The sequence below is a fragment of the Falco peregrinus genome, chromosome 9 (assembly GCF_023634155.1).
Source record: "Falco peregrinus isolate bFalPer1 chromosome 9, bFalPer1.pri, whole genome shotgun sequence".
Taxonomy (NCBI): Eukaryota; Metazoa; Chordata; class Aves; order Falconiformes; family Falconidae; genus Falco; species Falco peregrinus.
Window position 1 is genome coordinate 20,028,482 of NC_073729.1, and position 21,250 is coordinate 20,049,731.

At 45.0% G+C, this 21,250-nt stretch overlaps 1 protein-coding gene across 8 annotated transcripts in view; it reads left to right on the plus strand.

Annotated features, from left to right (window-relative positions):
• Window positions 1-535: 535 nt before the first annotated feature.
• The window catches only part of DAGLA (diacylglycerol lipase alpha), a 64,806-nt gene continuing 44,091 nt past the window's right edge, over window positions 536-21,250 (plus strand). For 5 of the 8 annotated variants that reach the window (XM_055813342.1, XM_055813349.1, XM_055813350.1 and 2 more), the window contains exon 1: window positions 536-671. The gene's annotated coding sequence lies outside the window, so the exon portion shown is untranslated. Of the gene's footprint in view, window positions 672-6,034; window positions 6,124-16,212; window positions 16,324-21,250 lie in introns of those variants that run through there. The other 3 variants (XM_055813343.1, XM_055813348.1, XM_055813345.1) reach the window with 3 other exon arrangements.

Genomic DNA, 21,250 nt, shown 5'->3' on the forward strand with positions numbered 1-21,250 from the left:
GGGCTCCGTGGGGAGGGGGTCCTGGCCGGGGGGTTCGGGGGGTGTGTGTGTGTCATGTTATGCCACTGGGCCCTTCTCAGGGAAAAGGGATGCCAGGAGTGCCCGAAGCTGTCAGAAGGGCGGTGCTGGGGCTGGTCTGGCAGCAGCGGGTGGCCTCGCCGGGGGGGGACAAGGCCACCCCGATGCCCGCAGTGGGTTTAGGGGGGCTCTGGCTGTCCCGGGCTGTGGGGCCGCGATGTGCCCCTGGTGGGGGTAGGTCGCAGGCCCCCTCAGGGGGCTGCGTGGCGCCGAGCAGGGAGAGGTGAGGAATAGCCGGGGTGTGTGTGCGCCCTGGCTGGGGTCCGGCCCCCCTGAGGAGGGGGCGATGGCGGCCCCGCTCCTCTCAGCCCGCAGCGGGAAGGCCCGGCCCGCGCCGCTGCCTCGGGCCCGCCAGGGGGCGCCGCCGCCCCCTGTACTTACGCGCTCCCCCCAACCCCCGCCACAGCCGTCGCCATGGTGACCGCTGGGTGCGTAGCGGCCCTTACGAAGCTGACGCAGTGGGCGGCCCGGCACGGGCGGGGGCGGCCCCTGCACGGGCGGAGGCGGTGTTAGAGAATCGGGGGGCCGTGAGGCCCCCGGGATGGAGGTGGCGGCGGCCCTGGGCCTGCGTGGCTGGTGGCGGCGGCTGAGAGGTGAGGGGAGGCGGGAGGGTGGCGGCGACCCCCGTGGGCCTGGGGGGGGCCGGCAGCGCCCCCCGCAGCGGCGGGGCCTTCCCTGCGGCGGGCGGGCAGGTCCCCGGGCCGGGGTGGGGGGATGCTGAGGGGACAGGCGGGTGCTGAGGCGGGGGGGGACGCTCCCGGCCCTGGGCCCGGCCCCGCCGCGCTTTGTTCTGTCCTGGGGGCGGTGGCGGGTGCGGGCCGGACTGTGTCCGGGGGGCGCCTCGTCCCCCCCCGGCCGGGCAGGGCAGGGGCAGGGCGGCCGCCGGAGCAGCGCCAGCACTGCCAGCCGGCCGGGCCCGGGACGGGGCCGCATCCCGCAGAAAGGGGCGACCCTGCCCTGGGCGGGTGCGGACGGCACGGGGGGCTGGTGTGGGGTCCGGAGCAGGACCCAGGACCCCGGCCCGAGCTGGCCCTGGCTGTCAGCACCAGCCTGGTGCGGGAGAGCCGGTAGGTGTTGCTGGCTGTGCAGGGAGAAGCTGCCGGTGTGCGGAGGGAGGTGGGTGTGACACATGGATTCTGCCTCTCAGCCTTTATTACTTCTCCGCAGGGACCGCTATCTGAAACAGGTAGCTGGCACTGAGTACTCCGGCGACATGGATCTGCCATAGTGGTTGACGGGCCCTGACCGTAGAAATCCCCAGTAAGGGTCACAGAGAACTGCATGCTTAAAGTAAAGGATATATCACTCTGAGCTCTTGCAGCTGGGACGTTGCCAGACTGCTCAGCCAGCTTTCATGCTGTGCCTGTGCTGTGAATTGGTCCCTGCCAGTGTGCTCGCGACAGGCTTCAGTTACCACTTGTGATATAGGAGTGAAGACTGTCTGCAGGTCCTGATACGCAGGGTGGTGCTTACAGCCACATCCAGGTGGAAAAGAGCATAGTGATTGCCAAGGATAGTATAGGCAGCTCCTGGGATGCTGGGGTGTTCAAGTGTGGTGTACTGAAAGCAGCAAATCTCTGTTGGAGGGATTAGCCAGCGTGTTAAAGGAAATGGCTCTGAGGGAAAGTATAACCTCTGCCAAGGTGGGAAGTTAATTCACCTGCCGGGATAAAACTTCGTAATACCTGGTGATGAGTTGCTCCATCCCGCTGACTGTCGTTTTCTGGCTGAACAGCAAGAAATGTCTGTGCTTGTGTGGTCAGGCTGAGTGTTTTTAAAGTAGTAGTGGCTGGGAGATAATGAAATTGTAGGAAGTGGCTTCTGTAAAGACTGTCTTTAATCTCTCAGTTTTATGACATTGGCTTCAGTGAAATGTGTATCTAGTGGGCACCGGTGGAAAGCTTTCTAAATAGGAAACATTATCTGAGTGAAGCTATTTGTTTTCCTAGGTGTTAGCTTTCTGTGTCATAAGTTACATCAGGTTCTCAAAGCTGCTGATTAGGTCACTGCTCAGCCCAGTGAGCGTGTGTCAGTTTGTAGTAGACAGGCAGGCTGGTAATGGCTAACAGGGACAAGAAACATGAGCAACATCTGCTACATGGTAAATAATGCATATAGCATGGAACTTCTGTAACCAAAACTCTTCAGACAAGAGTAGGACATAGTGCTCCCCTTTAAATCCGTAATTAAATAAAAGAAGATATTTGGGAGTTACTGTGTCTGCTGTTCTACAAAAATTTTATTCTCTCCATAATGTGCTAGAGTTAAAATTATACTTGAGAATATGAGCAAAATCTGTATTGCTAATACTGATTTTGATAATGCTGACCTGTAAAAACCAGATTTGATCAAAATTCCATTTGAACTTAAGGCTCTGGGCTAGATCTTTTTGACTACTGTCTGCAAAATCAAATCAGAAGTCACAGAAACAGGGATTGCTGGAGGTCCCTGACTGCTCGGTCATTGCTGGGAAATGGTTAATGAGAAAGTCAAGCTTCACTGTGCTGTCCACCCTGTTCCCCTTCTAGACTCCTAGGAAGGAACAGTTGTGCAACAGTGTGATCTGAGTGGTTAAAATTAAGAAACCTGCTGCTCCAGGAAGAAAAGTAGAAAGGATGAAAATACTCCCTCCAATGATAAAAAGCTATGTTAAAAAAACAGAGAAAAATAGGGTAAACCAAAATAGCTGTCAGTCTGTTTCATAAAAAAAAAAATATGTGGATAGCAAACTGTTTAAAAATGTTGAGGAGACTTGCCTTCAGCAGATACTCAGTGAGTGCATTTGCATTGTACCACGTTTGGGCGGAGTTCTACTTTTTATGAAACTTTTTCAAAATTCCTATAAACAAATAGTTACAACAAAAAGAATCTTTGTATGTAAGTGCACAGATGTGCTTTTGGACTTTGCATGAGAATATAAATGTCACATTCCTTGTGCGATGTCTACCTCAGTTTGTTCCAAGACAGGAGATTTTTTTTTATGTATCCGTTAAACACTGTGTGTGTCTGACCAGAAACTCGAGACATAAACTTGCAGGCCCTTTGACAGATCCACTTGACTTGCATGTTTTTATCAGTCCCACCGGTCTTTGATTCCCTTCTGTAAAAAACAAACAACAAAAAAAAACCCCACCAACAACTCCCCCCAATCCCAAAACAAACAAACAAACAAACCCAAAACAAACACACACACACAAAACCCCAAAGCAAAACCAAACCAGTTTGGCATTCCCTGAGTGCAGAAGCTGTGAATTGCTGTTATATTCCATGTGAAGTTCAGGTGGTGTCTCTCTTTGTTCTGCGACCTTTAATCCCAGGGTGCTGAAGGTACAGATGTTTAATGATGTTTTATAGTGCCAAGTGTAAAGACAGGCAAAGGGATGTTTCCTATGCAGCCTCCTTAGAAGTTAATTAATTTTATGAGTTAGCTCATCAAAACTAGGTCAATGTAGTTTTTGCATTGCAATATAATTGTATTGATTTGCATAAAAAAAAACCCCAACCAACCAAAACATTTATACACTTCTTCCAAGCCTTTGTGACTTAAAAAACTCTCCTTAAAGCAACATGAATACCAATCTTTTGAGGGTCTCTTCCAGGCAAGGCCCATCAAGCTGGAGACCTGTAGGGAATACAGGAATGCTAAAGCTTGAGAGTAAAACCCCAGCATGCTTGGTACGCTGCTCAGCTTTGGGCAGATAACAGCCTTTCAGGCTTTGAGTCATTTACTGGCCTGCCTAAAATTTATTAAACTTTCTTGCATTAAACCAGCAGTGCTTCTGTTCTGTCTTCAGACAGGGGAAGGATGCTTGAGACTTGCCCCCTGCCTGGGTAACAATTGTATCTGCTCTAGAACAAGCAGCTTTTACTTCGGGGGGTCTGCACCCAGCTTTTCCTCTTGAGAGAACAGGGTATGTCCTGTTTCAGCTTGCCACCTAGGTAGCAGTAAATAATCCTTGGTTAAAACTAGCAGTCTCTCTGATCCTGACAGTGATCCAGCAGATGAATAAGTACATCCTGAGCTGGATTCAGTGTTGGACTTTGAGGAAGTTACACTTAAAGAGACAGAAATTGAGATGCTTGGAAGGGTGAAACTATTTTCATCTGCTCTTGGAGGGCTGCAGGGCTGGAGTTTGTCAAGAGCTGGGGAAGGGAGTTTATGAAAGTGTCCTTTGTGCTATCGGGAGCGTGACAAATGGACTCTTGGGATCTGCGGATAGCTTTGGGATGTTTATTCTTACTGGAGCAGATTCTTGGAGTCAATCAGACTTTTAACTTGAAGCTAGTTTATGCTGGTATTTTCTTTATTCTGCGCTGTACCTACGTGATACTGTTAATTTAAATGTTTGTCTGCCAGAGCAAACATATGTGGCATGTGTTTCACGGTGGTGGGAATTGTGCGATGCTTCTAGTCAGAGCTACATTCATTTGTTTTCAAGCTAATGCTTTGTTTTGTGTATTTCTAAAGAGAAATCAGAGGAAAAATCTTGAAAATTTGCCAGGTGTGGTATCTGTCCAGGTTTGACCTTTTAAGACACAAGAAACTGAAGTTATTTCGGTGATTTTGGTAAGAAATGGAGTTTACCCACTGAAACAAAAATCAAATTGCTATGTATTTTAAGAGCACAAGCATAGCTGGGAGTTGATAGTTTACTTGCAGGGCACAGACATCAACTCTAGAGTCTGCTCCCTTTGCGCAGCTGTGTTGATCCTGCTTGCTAGATCTCACTCTGCTTTCCAATAATACAATGTAATTTTTTTTGTCTCCTACCGCAGCAATTGCTCTAACTGTAATTCTGTAATGCAAGGTGCTAAGCACTTTTATTCTGCTAGCTTGCTTGGGTGCATAAATTTAAGTTATGGTGCATGGCATCTTGATCCTAAATTAATTACAAAATTATTTTGAATAAAATGCAGAATTCCTGCTGAGCTTTAGAAAAAAAAATGTGCCCTCTATCTTCAGGCATTTTTTCTGTCTTTCCTCCTCCTTATTCTTTTCCTTCTTCCTGCCAGTGAAAGGGGCATGGGTCCCTTACCTCATGCACTGGATTTCTTTGAAAAGATGTCAAGCTAAAAGATTAAATAAAAAAGCTTACTGATTATGTTTTTTCTTCCTTGCAGTGAGAGTAGAAAATCTGCATGGCAAGCAGGCTGCCTGACTAACAAGGAGTTTTGTAATGGGTTCTTAACCCCCAAGCTTCTAGTCTGTCTGCTCTTGCACAAATGCTTCTTTAGCTGGACTCATGCTCCTGCAGTCTCTTGTAGACCTCTGGAAGTTCTCCTCCCTCCCTCTTTGAGGAGGTCTGGCTTTCTGTCTCCTTCAGGTTGATTACAAATGCGTCTGGAATTGCATGAAAATTCATGGCTTTTAGTTCTGTTCAAGCTGTTAAATCAGTAGCCAGCCTGCTTTTGGTCCTTGCATGTTCCCTTTGTGTGAAATGAAAACTACAAGTAGATTCTTCAGTGATGTCTTTGACCTTAATAAGAATTTCTCTCTGAGAGCAGGATATGAGATGCAATCTACAGTCTTAAAAATCCTAAGTTTCCTCGTGTTCTTCATTTGCCATTTCATGAGGCAAACATGCTGTTTGGCAAGCAATGATTAGAAAAACCCCATTTTTAGAAAAACCATTGTCTCCGAGTTGTTTAAACTGATCTCGTTTCCATAACCTTATGCACAGATCGACACTGCTGCATCAGCAGTCATCTGGTGATGAAAAGCCCTCTGCTAGCGCGTACCTGCAGAGAGCTGCTGGTAGGTTATTGTGGGAATCCTGGCTAAGCCTGTTGGAGTGAAGTTTGTGCCTAATGTGGTATGTGGGTTTTCTAAATGTCTGCTGTTTCATAAGAAGTTTTGTGAGCTTCCTGTAGCTACGGGATTGTGGTGCTGTACCCACTTCCACTTTCTCAGAGTGAGAATGTCGTTGTGCCCTGAAAGGGGGGTACTAGCTGGGAACGCAGGCGGGCACGGTCCTGAAGGGTACCTGTGTCAGCCCCTCTTCCTCCGCATGCTCCTTTCTGTCTGGACACTGACATTTTTATGGGGTGAGTGAGCACTGATGAGCCTTTTCAGGTGTTTGTTCTCTCAGCGTTGTGTGTGGGATAACTAATTTGATACAGTTTGGTGCTCTGGGACATGTGAGGAAGGTTTGCTTGGAGCATCTGAACGATGTGTGTCCTGTTATGGGAGAGCTTAGGACTTTGTGCTGCATGAGAGCAGAGGCTTGCTGATTCTGGAATTGATTGGATAAGATTCTTCTCACCTTGTGAAGACATGGAAAGATAATTTTAAACAGTGTTTACAGTTACTAGGAGTAATTAGCTAATTGATAAATATGAGAAGGCTACCTGAAATAAATAGGTGCTGAGTGTTTGCCATGTCTTTTCTTCTTTTGTAGGTCTAGAGGTATGATTATCGGCACAGACCTGAGAGATCTTGAGTTTTAATCTAGAAGTTTGCTTGGATTTAGTCTTTTTATGAAGAACAAAAAATGTGCAAATAGTGTGGTGAATCCCTTGGGCCACCATAAATAAAATTGAACTGGACAATAGGAAGAAACAGGAAGATTCAAGACTTTGCTATTATAGTTGCATTGCAGTAAGTACAATAGAAATGGTGAGGCTGGCATGAAAAAAAAGCTCCAGTGCATTTCTACCTGGAAAGGTTTCCATTTGGCTCTGTCATGCTGCTCCATGTCTCTGAAAAGTTGGTGTTTATACAGCTCTGCATCTTTTAGAAAGAAGAATGAAATTTAGTATTATATCATGGCTTGTCTTTTCAGCACAGTTCTGTGTAATGCACTTGCTGGTGTTTACAGCTATGGATACAGCCTTGAAGTATTTTTGGAATATAGATTCCAGCTCAAAAGTCTGAGCATCTGGAGGCTTGTCTTTTCCCCATGTGATCTGCCAAATGATCTTGCAAAATTGTGCTGTTTTCTCTCATGGGAAATTAACTATTTCACCTCCCATAAACTAAAAGCAAGTCAGATGCTTCTTGTGAGTTTGCAGCATCTCAGCCACCCTGTGACTGTCCTGATATAGTGAATCTTACCTTCTAGTGTTGTCTTGCATACTGTATTTCCTGGTCATATCAGGGCCCCTTAAAAAGTGTTCTTCGTTGAAATTCAACCTAGTGTTGTGTAACTTGCCTTTATGCTTGGCTTGCCTTTGTAGGTGACCATACTGTACGTTCTTTCCTTTTTGAAATACAACGCAGACTTCAGTGTTTGAAAACTCAGATGTGAGAAGTAGTAAAGTGAACTCAGTGTAACTCTCCAGCGCTAAATGCTTTTGGAACAGTAAGCGGGCCACTTTGTTGTTTCTCTGCTGTTGAAATCAAAACAAGTCCTCTTTAAAAAAAAGTGTATCAGCCATTTTTCAAGAACTTCAGCTTGAGACCCTCTGGAAATGGCACGGGTTTTCTAGTCCAGTGGTCTGTTTCTTGTTCCAGGATGTCCCTGCAAAGACTATGTGTCTTTCCGCTTCAACAGTCCCGTGTGACTGCTTTACCTCTCAGCCAGGTTTAACCTTTTAAACTACAGTACCCTTTTTGTAACAAGCATCTGGTAATGACAACCACTTCACTAAATGAGGGTATTCAGATATGAACCTCTGTCTTTTTGCTTGGAGGGGAAACATGTGCCCTTGATCCGAGCCAGAGGAAGCAAAAAGAGTTCCCATTTGCTCTGCTGGATGGTGGTATGTTAACGTCCTTAAAAGAAAATGAAGAAGCAGTAATTTGCGACTTCTGTAGAGTTCCTGTTGTTGTAGCGGACGCTCTTTCTTCCCTGAATAGAACGGAGAATAATGACAGATTTCTTTCAGAGATTCTCTGTGTGTGCTATGGGATTGCTCTTCCCCTCATCTTTGTGATTTTCATTTATTTTTCTAGCAGAGAAAGAGGCTGCTCTTTCTTTTCAAGTCTTCCTTCCGAGGTTAATATGGGGATAAAGCTATTTGGCACATGAATAATGAAGCATATAGGAAGTGAGAGATGCCTTTCCTGAGATGTTACGTGCATGTTCTAAAACTGGAAAGAGCAGAGCTTTCCTTGAACTTCAGTGGCATGAAAGGAGTGCTGGACAAGATGCCTTTGCATTAATTGTTGTGTTAAAACTTCATTCTGTAGGAAGCCCTGGACTTCTTTCCTCTCCATTTCATGGTTATTCCTGGTTCAATATCTTGCTTTTGGAAAACAGTCTTTTATCCTCATTGATTTCTTTAATATTTTTTTTAAAGCAAAAAAGGAGCACTCTTTCTTCCAGATCTGAGAGTAAACTCTTTTGAACACTTCAGGGGCCATAACTGAATTTAACTCAATAGGAAATGAGGACATCAACAAATGCACTGTCGTCCTCTGTTCTTCTAAGTGTTACTGGCCTGGAAGAATCTGAGGTAAAAAACTTTGATTGCATATAACTATTAGTTTGTCTTGCTTTATGGGACCGCAGTGCTCTGCTGATGGGAAAGAATTTATCGATTCTCTGAGGCCTTGGTCTGCCTTTCTCTTGGATGAGGGCGGAGGAATTAGTACAGGCGGGTTTGGAGGTGGGAACCACGTAGGATGCTGCAGAAAATGCTTGTTCTGTGAACGGATGGCTGAGTAAGTGTGGTGCATGCATCTGAAGTGCCTCATGGGAGCTTGCTGGTAATATTTACAGAGTTTGTGAATTTGGAGTATGCAGTGTATGAGTTTGCATGCAAGCTCAGGAGTGTCAGGTGTGTTTAATTTGCCCCAGTGAAGGGGTGCATGTGTGGAAGCTTGTGCAGGGAGGGGTGGGCAGAAACCTGCTATCTACCTCACAGTGGCTTTTCAGGTGATTTGGGAAGAAGCAGCGTGAACATGCATACTTGGCAGTTTCTCCAACTAGTGTGCAAGTCTGCAGGCCGTGTATTTGTCTATGTGCAGGCCACATGCTTCCAAGTGGTTGATACGCACTGGGGAAACCGACAACTCTACCCTTGCCCTTCATAGTGTAAGGAACCCGTTTTCTGTCCCAGGTTTTACTGGCTCCTTAGGTTTTCCTTCCCTGGAATGGCTTGTAAGCCTCTAGTTAGGAACTTTAAGGTATATTGCATCTAACCTTTATTCTTTGGGACATACAATGCTTATTTTGTGATGAATTACTTTGACCAGGTCTTCAAGGGGATGATATCACTACAGAAATAGTGATTTTCTTTCTTTCTTTTTTTTTTTTTTTCCTTCTACTGGGAATGGTAAAGAGCAGAGGAATTTAGCCCGCTGCTGTGTGCTGTCCTTTGTTCCAACAGATTGTCATATCCTTGTTCTCCTCCTGTGTGTTTGGGCCTGCTGATGGAGGAGCTGGGGGTGGCTGGGGAGGTTAGATGGATGTTTCAAGGTAGTAGGCGTTAGCAGAGAAATAAATCGATGAAGGAAGTATCCAGCATCGGGACAAGAAAAGGAAATGAGCTGTTACAGGACTTGAACTTCTGGCACAATGTGAATTGAAAGCCTGAAAAGGACTTGCTGCCGTTCTGCGTTTTGAGGGTTACGCTGTAGAAGCTGGGGAGGTGGAGCAGCAGATCTGTTCTGAGGCTGCTTTTAATGACTTTAAGCTCAAAAATATTTCTTGATTCAAGACAGTGGAAGGAAATTCACTGTTTGTTCTCTGAAATGAGTATGCATGCTCATATGAAGTGTTAGATTATTTTTTGAAGTTATGTGAGGTTTACTACTGGATGTACCTCCAAGGTAAGTTGTCTGGCAAGGCTGAGGACTGAATTGCTCAAGGGAACACAGAAGTCTCTCCAACACAGAGTATCCTGGGCTGTCCTTCTCTGATCTGCCTGAGCTAATTATTCTCTTAAAACATCGTAATGGACAAGTTAATGTCCTTTATGTCCCCAACTTCTGTTGTGTGTATGGTTTTCCAGCTGCTCTGCTCATCTTTCTTTTCTAGTTAGCTCTCTTAATTTGTTATAAACAAAAAAGAAAGACGTAAAAGCCCATCCATTATACTGCTTTCAAGTGAACAGAGGACAGGAAGAGACGGAAGCTCTAGTCTTGTCTCCCACTTAAATGTGTTCATAAGGAATAAGGTCTTTCATTCGTGTGGCTGCAGCACTAGATGAGGCATGCTTTTTGGCAAATAACATGGCTAAACTGAAAAGGAAGAAGTGGCATTGGGTTCTGTTGCTGTAGCTGCGGGTCTTTTGCTTTTTTGTGTCACTGCTTTGTATACTGTGGCTGTGAAATGAAATCCTTTTGAGTGCAAAAGCGTGAAAGGGTGTGGTTAAAGCAGTTGAGAACCTTTTCACTTTAAATTACCTGATTTATGACATGAATATCACAATGTTAACATAGATTTGTTTTGCAAACCGTTCAACTGTAAGTTACCTGGTGTTAGGCCAAAACACTCCCTCTTGACTAGCATGTGAAAATACAGCTCTTGAGCCTCTAGTCTACACCGCAAGGGCTAAAACTTCTGAAGAAAGAGTAAGTTGGACTTTCAGTTCTTTCAGCAGGCACAGTTTCTGTAACGTACTTCATCTAACATTAATATTTGAGGAAGTCTTTTTGGGTGGGGAGTGTGGGTGAAGCCCCTTTTCTCTTCCTGTTCTGGACTACTTTCATCATTCCAGTATGTCTGGGCTTGCAGCTTTTGTGTTGGCAGTATGAACTGCAGATCAGTTTTCTGCCTTTGCATCTGAAGGTGCAAGCCTCTCACTGCAGAGAAGGTGCAGTGCCAGAGGGTGGGAGGCTGGAACTCCTGGTTGCCCAAGCCTGGAAAAGCAGGAGATCCTGTTTCCAAAAAATGCATCCCTTTTGTTTCCCTGTTCTTTAGATGAATATGCTGGTGTCTGCTCAACTGCTTTGCACCTGACTGCTGTCTCTGTACAGGAGTTTTCCAGGAGTTTGCATTTCATAATGGAGTTTTTGTTTAAACTCTAGGTTTTTTGACAGCAAAAAGTGATGGAAGCCAATTAAGAGAGAGGAAAAGGGAGAAAGATAATGATGATCCAAGACTTGGTGGCCTTTAGGACTGTGTGACTGCTACTCCTTTTCATAGGGAGCAGGAGCAGAAGAGAGAAGTGTTTTCTCTCTTTTATTCAAATATGCATAGTGTTCCTGCTGCAGAGGAGCAAGGCTACCAAGGCTTCATTAGGTATTTCTGTTATTGGAAAGGGAGATGAGGTTGGAAGTGGTTGTCTCTTATGTTCCTATGGGAACAGATAGGAGATGCAGGGGCTTGAATTCTCAACTATAAGGGGATTTTGCAAGAAAGGTGGGAGAAACATTTAATTTCTGATTTCAGTGGGAAACTAATATTCATTCTCTCCCCAACGGGCGTCTAACAGCAAGTTTTTTGCTGCTGAGGAGGAGACAGGATTTTGTGCAGTGCCTTCAAGGCTGCTTCACTGCTGCATGGCCACAGAGTTAATTACAAGTTGGACAATGAGATGTATGAATCCACCCTGGTGCTATTTTACAGACTCAGCAGTTCAGCGCTCTTTTTGTATGGAGAGGGGCAGCAAAAAGACCGCACGCGTCTGTGGCATGAGAATGCAAATACAACTCTGTTCCACACAGCAGTTGTACTTGTGGAGCAGGGTTAGTAACCCAGTCTGAATGAATGCTCCAGGCTAAACTATTTTTGAATCCACTTTTACCACCCCATTTAAAGTAGATAGATGTCTTTACCCTGAACATCTTGGGTTTGTTCCCACTGTGCTGAACTGCATCCTGTTGTTAAAGCAGTTCCTGGTGAATGCAGGACTGCCCAGTCCCGTTGAGCATGCCTCTCTTCCCGGGGTGGTAGCCAACGTGCTGTACGTAGGTTCTGCCTGTTCAGAAAGGTTGGGTGGTTGTAAGATTCATGGTCTAGCAAAGAAAACAGCTGCATGATGTGACCCAAGAAGAACTGCAGTCCCAAAGTCAGGTTGCTCTGAAAATTGAAAAGGAAGTGACAAAAAGAAAGGAGCTTGATTAATGAAGAGGATTAAGTTTCTAACAGTAAGCGTCTCATTTCCAGCTAAATTCACTGGAAAGCACGTACCTGCCTAGGGGTGGTGCCTGGCTGGCTCTGGGATGGGTGCACTTCCTGGTTACCAGCAACAGCTTTTTTTTTTTTAAGAGAAGAAATCTGGTGGTTTTGGCGGTTTGCTGCAGTAGCTAAAGGCTCAGGGAAAGAAGGGATGTTGGTCTTCAAGTGGACCTTGTCAGGTGAGTAAAACCCATCATTTTGTACTTACCTCTTAGAAAAAAAGTCCCCTTTAACGTTCTTACTAAAGGGGGATAACTGTCAAGTCTTCACTGCCCTCAAAACTATAGGTTTTCAATTAGTCAGTAACTGGCCATTAAATGATACCTGCTTGGTACTTAAACTTTACTGCACTGCGCTTAGTGGGAGTAATACTGTTTCTTCATAGTACTTAGATTTTTCTATTAGAAACATTGTAGAATGAAATTTGAATTGAGGTCACTTAGGTGTGCAGAAAAGTTTTAAGTCCTTCAGTTAAACAATGGCTTTGCCGCCTTTGTAGCCGCCTCTGTAGCCTCTATACTGAAGGTGCTCACAGAAGACTTGGAACTAGTTAGAGAAGGTGATTTCAGCCTCCTTGTGGCAGGGGGAGAGCCCACCCTAGAAATGTGAGGGGTTTTGAGCTTCTGTTCTTGACTGCAAAAAATCACAAAATTGTATCTCAGGCTTTCCTAAAACTGGTGTGTTAAAAAGCTGTAGGCGCTTGAAGAAAACCTGAGTATTAGTTGTGTGCTGCTGGTGCGTGGCTCTGGTGTTCTCCAGAGATGGATAGCACAAAGGTCACACTCTGCAGCCCTTGTTGGCAGCCTGGAGCAGGAACATAATGCCTGGTTGCTGTCAGCTGACAGAGGGGTGTTAAAGTGGCAGGCTTTTGCTGTACTCATTCAGTGTCTGTAACATGTTCCCTCCTAGTCTTCTATTTGATTTTTTTAAATTTTTTTTTTTAACTTCTGGGTTCTTTGACTTCCATCCTGGTAACATTTTTGTTTTCTAAATCATTTTCCAACTGACTGGGTTAGAAAGTAAGTTGTTACAAATCTTGTTAGGGGTTGCCAGATCTGGTAGCCAAATGGAGGTGAGACCGCTTGAGGCTGTGGCCCGGATACAGCTAAAAGTGAGGCTAAGCATGTAAGTCCTAGTGGCCCACACATAGATAAACAACACGTACATGAATGTACATATATATATATGCTCTTCTGTGATGGCCTGGAGAGGAGCCAGGGCAGAGGCTTTGCTTCTCTGTCTAAGTTAGTGGGGTTCCTGAGCCTACTGTAGTGCCTCTGCTTCTGGAGATGAGCCTTTGGTGGGCTGGTGGCTCCTGTGGGGGTGGGAGGAGCAGTGTGAGGGTGTTACTTGAGTTCCTCCACTTGCCATTGTGCGTCTGCGTGGCTGAGCTTTTTGTCCCATGACCTAATGCATTTCAGGGACCAGGTTGTGTCTCTGCCCCTTCCCTGCTTCTTCATGTCCAGCCTGTCACTGGAAATACATAATTTTTCCATTTTGCTGATGGATGCTGATGTCTCCTCCCTGGCTTATTAGGGTAAAGCATAGGAAAAGGAGGAGGAAAGGAAGAAGACATGTGTAGGCTGCAATTTAAAAACTACTTGTGGAAAGGGAGTGGGGTCGTTCTTGTGTCCTTTGTATACTTTTTTCTTTTTCTAGAGTAACCCTAGTCTGACAGCTGGAACACCTTTAAAATTTCAGTGTGCAAGGAGAGATCATTTGAACTAGTGGTGAATTATTCATAGTGTCATTCTAGCAGTATTCTTACTCCAGAGTGATCATTTTGGCCTATTGGTATCATTCCTTCAGCTGAAGTAGGATACTGTGTGCTAATGCATGCGCTTCTACTGGACACTGATCCTAGCTGTGACAGAGGAGTACAGTGGAGGAAGGAAGAAGCCTGCAGATATGATTTTTTTTTTTTTTTTTTCCCAGTTTAAAGAGTGCTTGAATTCAGCATGTTGAGCAAGTCATTGCTCAGAACTGGATGCTGTAGCAGACTGTTTTCTGGGTCTGTCTGCTCTGCTGTTTTCCTCTTTGCAATGAAAATAAAATCATAAATTATCTGTGCAGCTTTCTGCCACATGATGGTTTGGATACTGTGCATCCTAAGGTATGCAAAAAGTCAGTTGTTTGTGTGGATAATAGCAACACTAATGTATAAATAAGAATTCTTCATTATCTTGCTTCCAATGGTAACCTAATCACTAACTGGTTCTAATAATAAATTCCCTGTATAGTGAAAATACTGCAATATTTTCATCAGGCAGCCTTTTGTAATGCACCTCTTGACGTGTACCCCCAGTGGTACAAGTTTCAAGTAAATAATGCAGAATACTGCGTGATGGATGGCTGTGTGGGGGACAGGCTGGAGCAAGGTGAGCGCTTGGCCGAGTGCGGATTCTTGAGGTCACAAAGATTTGAACGTCAGATGTTAAAGCATAAACTTACTTTTTCTCACTGGGGAAGGTGTGCCTGTGGGGTGTGGGAAAGACTGTCAGTAAGATTGCTGTGAAGGTATGAGAAGCTACCTGGCCTCTAAATTCAGTTGTTACCTAATTTGTTACTGAGTACTTGGGAGATCCCCTTCTCAAAGAGACTGTGACTGCAGTCATATTTTGGAAAAGAGCTGGAGCCATGTGACAAGGCTTTTCTGTAGCTTTTGTCCTTGCAAACTGTTGTGCTTGCAGAAGATCTCAGACTGATTTGAAGATAAGTTTGCCGGTCCTGTGGGCAGTGCTTGGTGGTCTTGCGAGGTCCTTGCGGAGTTTAAGTTGAGCAAAACACTTCTGTGAGAATGCAGACATAATTCCTATAATTCCTTTTGAAAAGGATTGGGAACATTTTCCTGTGTTGCCCATAAAAGAACTGTAGGAAATCTCAACTTGAATGTTTGTGCCTGTGTTCAGAATTTAAGTGACTGAAGAAATTGAGGGGGGCAGGAAGTAGCACAGGATTATGATGCAGAAGAGCTCAGATCTGGACTAGGCTTATGCCTGATGCTTAGGTGCTTGATTATGCCTTAATCAGCTGAGTTAATAGCAATATAATATCGCTTTGAGGCCTTTGAGCTCTAATCAAGTATGAGGATCTGAATCAAGTACTACAAATTAAAAAGTTGAAATAAAGGTGGTTTTGCGGGCTTTGAAAGTTCACTTGCAACAACAGTAAATTAGTTACCAAACCCCAGATGTTGTGTTTGTGATCTCTTCCAAGATTATTATGACATTCTTACCAAGGACTGTTTCAGGCATTTAGTTCTGAAGCCTGACTGGAAAGTTTGAAATGAATGGATACTTCATGGTTAACTGTAATAATAATTAAAGGAAAGGGAACAAAGTCCACACCTAGACAAATCCTGCAGAAGACGTTGCCACAAAGGCACTCAATTTAATTACAGGGATAATGATGCATTACCCTACAGCATAAGAGGAAAAAGTGCTTTCTCTTCTAATAGCCTAAAACTGTTTCGGCTCAGAGCCAATCACTTGTCCTGGAGTGTATCTGAATAAACAGCTTTTTTTTTTTTTTTATAATCCTGTTTGGATTATAAATTCAAGTGTGAAGGCTCATTTAGCATTTGAAATTCTTATCTGCCAGACAAGAGGAAAGGTGGCTTCTCTTACAGAAGTCAGTTTAAAAATGCATCCTTTTCCAAACAGCTCTTGGAGTAGTGATCCTTTCCATTTTCTGAGGATGAGCCTGCCTCTTAGCAAGATCTCTGGACGAGATTTGGGGTCAGCTTCTGTTCTTTATCTGTCTCATTGATGGAAAAGTGAAATGGCTTTCCTTTGTTTTACAAAAACTGCTAAGTTATTGATGTCTTAATTTTCCATCAGAAGTTAGTTCAATAGAGAGAGATTTGGACTGGGACCACCTGGCTTTTGTCCAGGACATACAGCAGCCAGGTCCTAGAGCATTCATCCTCACAGCTCTTGTATCTGTACCTGGGAGCAGATAACAAGGCTATATATACAGCTCTGAGGATGACCCTGCTGACTTTCTCCAGGAAAGGTGGCACTTTTTCTTGTTCAATTCAGACAGGCAGTGGATTTTGGGGATAGTTCTAGGAGTGTGCTATGCCAGTGCACCCTCGTTTCAAAAGAGAATAGCACAACTGAGCCAATTTTGAAAATAGGATGCGTGATTTTTTTCCAGAGGATCTGTAGCTGGGTGCCAGGAGAGCTGTGTGGCTGGACTGCTTTGCCTGGCAGATCTCTTCATGTGTTGCTTGCAGGTAAGATGGCTGGTCTTGTCTCTTTCTCCTTTGCAGTTCACTGGCACCAAACTGATGTCATTTACATGGAGTTTGTACCTAAATTTTGTCTACTTGTCTTTGGCAGCGAGAAGTACCTAGCTCCTTTCCTGATCCCTCTTTTGTGATCCCTGATCCCTTTAATCTTATGTTCATGGCTGTCCTCTCTATTTGAGTAACCATGGTTTTGATTTACATTCTGAATGGTCTCCTGCAGCTCTTCTGTACCCCCCACCACAGTCCTAGTAGTCCACAACATGAGTTGGTGGACTCCTGTGTGTGGCTAGTTCATGTTCCCTGCACTCTATTAGCCTTGGGGAAGAACTGTTACTGATTTCCTTTCGGTATAACTAGTTTTTAGCCACAGAAACAGGCAGTTGCAATCTGTGCTTTTTAGTTTATGTCTGCGCAGCTGCTTGAAGCCAAGGAATACTTTTTCAGGGTGTTTCTACTGCTGCAGCTTTCCTCTTGTCACATGGGACGTCTGCTTCTGCCTCACCTCCTTTCACCTCGTTTCTGTCCATTTTTGCGAAACTCATTCTAGCTACAGAGCTGGATGGCCAAAAGGGTAGTGACGCTGTCCCTGTAGTGATAAGCTCTTCTAGCTCCTGCCATTATAGAATCATCACAGAAAGGTTTAAGTTGGGAGGGACATTAAGGATCATCTAGTCTGACCCCCCTGCCAGGGGCAGGGACACCCCCCACCAGCCCAGGCTGCTCCCAGCCCCGTCCAGCCTGGCCATGAGCACTGCCAGGGATGGGGCACCCACAGCTGCTCTGGGCAGCCTGTGCCAGTGTCTCGCCACCCTCACGGGGAAAGAATTTCTTCCTAAAATCTAATCAAAATCCACCCTCTTTCAGCAGCTGTTAATGAGAGAAAGTGAGGGGTATATGGAAACAAGGAGGATGGTAGCAACAGGGACAAAAATACCCATCTTCATGAAAATAGCAGGGCAACCCTTGGGACAGGCTAGAAACACTTTGCTTGCATCGAGATCTTATACAATCAGCGCCACGCCATGCCTGCATTTGTATGAAGGACTGTACAGTAATCCCTACAATCTCCTTCATCTAGCCCCTTTGTGTAACCTTCTAGAGCCAGAGTAATGAAATAACAAGCTATTTACTGCTTATTTGATGTTCCTGTTAGAGGCCCAAGGAAAGTCATCTGGAAAGTATGCTGCAGCCGGGATTTTGGAAGAGCTGTAAGGTAGAGTAGAAAGGTGTAGGTGGTCAGCATATCAAGGTGAAATCTGAAGAGAATTGGGGAGTGCTAATTTAGGAAGTGTGAAAACTTGGGCATGCTGTGAGAAGGAGATGCATGGTCCTCTGGCAGAACAAGGGAATGTGTGGCTGTGCTACCTGTAGTACTGATTTTGCCAGACATTTGGGGAGCAGAGGATGAGATGGTAATTAGCTGTTCCAACTCCAGGGTCTATAGCGATGAACCCACAGAGAAAATAAGGAGAAGTCATCTGTGAGCCCTGTGACAGAACAGGAAAAAAGTTTGACTAAATATGTGTAAGGAGGAGTAAGGGTATTTGCAGGACTCTGATCTGGAAAACTAGAAGACTACAGAACTGAAGTAGGAGGTCTTCTAAAACTGAACTGTCTAATTCAGTAATTACTGACCTAGAAACTGAATTCTCATCTACTGGCTGTCCCTGGGGAGCAGCAAGAAGGGATACTTGCCTGGTGAGGGGTGGGCTGGGGTGCTTGCTGTGTAACCGCTGGGCAAGGCGCAGCCACCAAGGGCCTGGGGATTTTGTAGACGAGCTAGACGTGCAGATTCTGTGCTGTATGTGTGTGCAGAAGGTGCTGCGTGTGGGCGTTGTGGAGGAGGGATGTGTGTGCTGGTGTTTGGAAGTGTAGCTAATGGAGGCTCTGTCTGAAGAGAAGGGCTTTTTAGCTCTGGGTTATGGAAAGATATATATATATATATATAAGGCTTAAATATGACACAAGATCAGAGAAACCTGGGCTTGATTCATCCTTGCTTACATAAGCAAAATGAAAATAGGATTCCTGCCTTCTATCACATGCGTCCAAATCTGAGATTCAGGAAGAGTCTAGCTACTTCAGCTTGGCAAGATTCAGCCCAGGATTTCAGTTTTATCTTGCTGTGTCATTAGGGAAGCACTGGACGGACAAGAATTTCTAGGAAGAGGAGGAAGCGTTTTGAGCCGCTTTTCCCAGCGATCGGTGGTATGTAGAGGTATGGGACCTGTGCTGCTCTTTGCTTCCTTGTGCCTCTTGCAGCAGTGCTGCACGTATGTGGTTACAGCATCTTTATCTGAAGCGCCAGCTGGAGAAAGTGGCTGGAGGGAAAGCAAACTGACAAGTCACAGGGGAACTGCCTGGATTTGATTTCCACTGGGTCTGAATTTGGGACTTAATTTTCTAAGCCAGGAGGGAGTTGGAGCTGCATGCACTGATCAGTTGGTGATTTTACTTCTTGCAAGCATGCTGCCCTCTTCCTCAGTGATCTCCTCTGGGCTGCTAATGGACAACGAGCCTTTTGGGCTAGAGAACAGCTGTTAGCAGCTGGAAGGAGGAGCTCTGCTTGTCTCAAGATACTCCAGGGCATTTTAGCAATAAAAATGTGGAGAAATAAATGGAGGTCTGCAAAGCAATGTAATCAAGGGAAGCCACAGAAAATGTGGGACTGAAAGAGAAAACTGAGTAAGAGAATGACAGAATGATTGAGGAGTGGGTTGCTAAGGGAGGGGGAAGATGCATAAAATCTTAAGGATTGGGTGAAGATACAAGGGAAGCTTTTGGAAAGTGGCGTGCATACACGTGTGTGTGAGAACAGGACTGCTCCTAACATGGATAGGTGCTTTTACTAACAGGTCTGGGACCACGCATGAGAGAGGAGCTGTGTGTAGAAGCACGTTGGTGTATGTGTACCTGCGGAAGGAGGCTGCTCTTAAAGTTCATGTATATACTGAGTAGTGTGGACTTCAGAGGGTCTCAGTGAGGGGACTGGGATTTGGATTCCTGCAGCACCAAGCCCTGGAGGGTGTTATTTATAGCAGCAACCACTGAGGCAGGAAAAGTTTGCTCAAGCTGTCATTTGCGTGAACCCGAGCGCTGGAGTCTAGCTCTCCCTCCCTCCTGCTCTTGCTTTCTTCAGATTTTCACTGTAATTAGCAAGCCTTACATGAGCCGGGTCAGAGCTGGCAGCTTTCTTTAGAAGACCGTGTTCTCCAGGCAGGAATAAGGAAAGATTTTTTTTTTTTTTTTTTTTTCTTCTGGGAATACTTAGCCTGATCACTTGTTTTATTTCAAGGGCTGTTCTCATGCACTGAGGTGGAAGCCACGAGATGGGAGGGGCACAACCACATTTATTCTGAAGTTGCAGCAGCAGAAGCCAGTATCTGAAGAATTCAGAGTTAGGCTTTAAATGTTGGCTTTGAGCTGAGGAGCCTTAGAAAAAATCTTTCTAAGACTCTAATCTGTACTAATTTGGGTTTTTGTCTAGGATGAGAAAAGCATGTTAGTCAATACAAAGCTGTTCTGCTGTTGTTTACCTTGAAAGCTTGTTTCCTTTAAAATCTGGAAAGTTTCCTTCTGAGTACCGAAGTGATGGATTGAGAACAGCAGAGGGTCAGTGTGCAGATACAGGTGGTTAATATCTGTGTTTCTGTGAAAGACGGTGGCAACGTTCTGCTGTCATGTGCTGTAAGGCCTCTTGCAGTGTATGTGGGTAAGAGATATCCAAGTCAGGGAAATTTCTAAGCTGAAATTCACAATTCTCTGCTTCAGGATTTTTTAGCAAATACTGTGCATTTATGCTATGTGGGGTGTTACATTAAAGGTAGCTACTGCTGTGCTGTCGCTTGGGTTGGTAAAAATGCCTACCTCTTGCCTGCGTGTGTGTTCATGCATTCTAAGCAACACGAATACGCCCTTCACCAGATAGAGCTCATTACTTTGGTGTTTGATCTTTGCTTCATTAATGCCCCAGGGTAGACATTCAAGTGAAAGTGGATATGCTCCGTGATACGAGCACGTGGCCTGGATTCGTGCCAAGAGAAGCCCTCCTCTGGAAAGCAGGAGCCCTCTGGATGTTAGGAGCGTATTAGACTTCACAAGATTTTGTTGGAAAAAATGAATTCAGGGGTGGTTTCTTTTGAGGTTAATTCTGTGAAGTCAGAATTATACTGAGGAGGGAGAATGATGGTGAGATAGATTTAGGTTTCGAAATAGGATGCTGTACATACTGCTTTAGATTTTGTTTTATTAACTAGGTGGTCTCTAAGGTCACTTCCAACCCAAGCCATTCTATGGGTTTGTGTGTTTGCAAGAATAACTGATACTTCTGCTTGCAGTATGTCCTGGTGTTAGATTAATTTTTCAGTGAAGGCTGTAAGAAATCCAGAGTTACAGGGAAGAAATAAAACATTCTGCTTTATAAGGTGCAAGACTAATGCTCTCAGGAGGACTAAGCTATTGGAAAGTGGAAACCTGGCAAGGTCTGGGGAGTAATGGGAGAAGGCAGACATGTCTATTTCATTGCAAATACACGGTATTTTCAGGGATATCACAGCACTGGAGAATAGTCCCTCTCTGAAATGCTGCTGCAGACTGAGGTGGGCCTTGAACAGTGTGTTGGTGTCTGTTTACTGGGAGTTTCCTTCGAGCATTGGAGGGAGGTGGATCAGGGATTGTGGGGGACTGGTAGGAGAGGTGGACTTCTAGGACTTTGTGGGTTTGGAGTGACCTGTTAAAAGATAGTTGTGAAATAGATTAAGTGCATCTGTGGGGCTGTTTGTGGGAGTAGAGATATAATGGGAGAACATTTAGCAAAGGATAATTCATTGTGAGTTACAAAAAGCAGTCCTTAGTGGTGATGAGATGGAAAACCAGTGAGAGCTTAATTGCTTGCATTGTTTACAATAATCTA